Consider the following 2,500-nt stretch of genomic DNA (forward strand, 5'->3'; position numbering starts at 1 on the left):
GCCCATAATGTGGCCGGGGATGGGGGTGGGGGTGGGGGGAAGGGAGGAGGGGAGAGGAGTTGGGGGACAGACGGTGGGGGCGGGGTGGGGCGTAGGGTGAGGTGGGTCTTGAAGCCAGAGGGTGGGGGCGGGGAAGTGGCCAGTGGGTAGGAGTTGGGGCGAAGTGGGGTGGGGGGAGCGGGGGGGTTCGGGAGAGCGGGAGAAGAGGCTTGGGGTGAAGAGGGGAGGAAATGGGGGGGGGGGGGGCGACGGCGCAGAAGAGGGTGGGGGTGAGGAAAAGAGGATAAAAAAAAGGAAAATCGTGGCCTTTGATTACGCTCTCGAGATATCGGAAACTAAAAAGCTACTGCAGCTTTCCTTTTCTCCTTTGTGCGCAAAGAGAAAGGACGAAAGAAAAGGGAAAAGAAGTGGTGATTAAAGCGGCGGAAGAGACGCGAAAGGCGAGAAACAGACCGAGGGCGCGGAAGCACACATGTAGTAGGCCTACGGAAAGAAACAAGTTGAATCTAAAATAGGGTCTCTAGGTATAGTTAGCAGCTCGCGCGCGCACCCGCCTACCCCGCGCACTCCTCCCCTCCCTTTAACTTCTCTCCAGAGAACAATCTTAACATTCCCCAAATGTCTCCCATCGCCCGAGAAAGACAAAGCAAAAAACATTATCACCCTGTACACCCCTTCTTCCCGTATTTCGTTTCTCTACTTCAGTTTACTCCCCTTCCTCCTTCCTTCCTTCCTTCCTTCCTTCCTTCCTTCCTTTCTCCGCTTTCACCTCTACCCTTTTAATTCTCTTATCCGGCGCTCCGTACTCTACTCTAAGCATGGCGAAAAAAAACCCTCCTAACATTCTTCGAAGAGCTCTTACGGACCTTACCCCACGCTACTAACTTCACGGGGGAAAAAAAATCTCCACAGCTGCAGCGTGATCTCAGCGAGAAGTACCTCCCGGGCATTTTATTCGGCTTCTCGCGCCCCGCTATCTCCCGGACGCGGCCGAACACCCGATACGGCGGGACTCGACACCTCTGATGGATATTCGCTCGCGGCGAAACATCCGTTCATCTTGAACACGAACGACGAACCACAATTCCTGAACGCATTCGCACGTCGTACGCATGTAAACCGTCCCCTTCCCAAGCAAGCGCACGCACATATACTCACGCTCTCCAACCAAACCCAAGTACCTTCCAATCTGTGTACCTATCTCCGCGTGGGCGTAAGCAGAACCCTAAACCCACATGCATATGCAGGGACAAGCCCGGAATCTCTCCCTCGCGCGCACACGATCAGGGTATCGACCTGGACCCATAAAACTCGAACCATTAACGGGATTTCACGTTCGGTCAGTCGATATAACTACTTCATCGAAAACACAAACGCTCGCTAAATAGTAAACAAATAAATGGAGAATATATAGCAGTCAAATTACGCGTTATCGCAGACCAGGGCTAAAGCTGGCATTCCAAGACAAATATTTTTTTCCCAATATGAAGTGTAATTCTTCTGTTTTTCTAAGATTTCGTCAAAATGGTGTACCTTGATTGATTAACACATTTGTCAAAACATAAACTATCAAAGAGGAATGGATATATTTGCCATATATATTTCTTAGTTCATTTACAATTATGTTCAAGTATGTTGGTCTATTTCTGTATAGTTTTCGTTCTCACAGATTTCTATCCCCTTGCTCGCTCGCCCTCTCTCGCTCGCCCTCTCTTGCTCTTGCTCTCGCTCTCGCTCTCGCTCTCTCTCTCTCGCTCTCTCACATTCTCTCTCTCGCTCTCTCACATTCTCCATCTTCCATCTCCCTTTTCCTCCAATTCTTCAACTCCTTTATTCATCTTCCTCCGATTCTTTCAACTCCTTCCTTCATCTTCCTCCCATTCTCGATCTCCCTTCTCCCTCTTCCTCAAATTATCAATCTCCCTTCTCCCTCACCCCATCTCCCTTCTCTTCTGCCTCTGCCATCTCCTTCCCTTCCCCCTTCCCCCTTCCCCCTTCCCCCCTTCCCCCCTTCCCCCCTTCCCCCCTTCCCCTTTCTCCCTCTCGCAGCCCCAGGATCGTTACCCGGAAGTCGCCGCCAGCCGCCTGGTGGTCCCCCATATGGCTACCTGACAAATGATTCGGACAGAGCCTGAATTTCGGCCGGATAAGTTTAGTGGACTTGCATTCCTCCATTTACATTCTAACTCGATTCGGCGCGCGCGCGGCTGGATCGTCCCTCTTCTACGCATTTACTTATCCTATTATCCTAACTGTCTCTATTTTCTCCCACTCTCTCTCTTGGCCTTAATACGTCGAGAAACGTTTCGAAATCCGAACTTCAGTATCACTAAATATTAGAGTTATCCGTCACATTACTGGCCCCCAGCCGACCCTAATGCGAGGAAAAAACGTGGCACGTTACGCCATAAATCTTCAGTTATATAAAAACAAAACAATAAAAACAGGTCTCTGTATTGGCCGGAGCGGAAACAAGCGAGGCGAGATGGAGAGAAATCTT

Source organism: Penaeus chinensis, chromosome 20 (genome assembly GCF_019202785.1).
Source record: "Penaeus chinensis breed Huanghai No. 1 chromosome 20, ASM1920278v2, whole genome shotgun sequence".
Taxonomy (NCBI): Eukaryota; Metazoa; Arthropoda; class Malacostraca; order Decapoda; family Penaeidae; genus Penaeus; species Penaeus chinensis.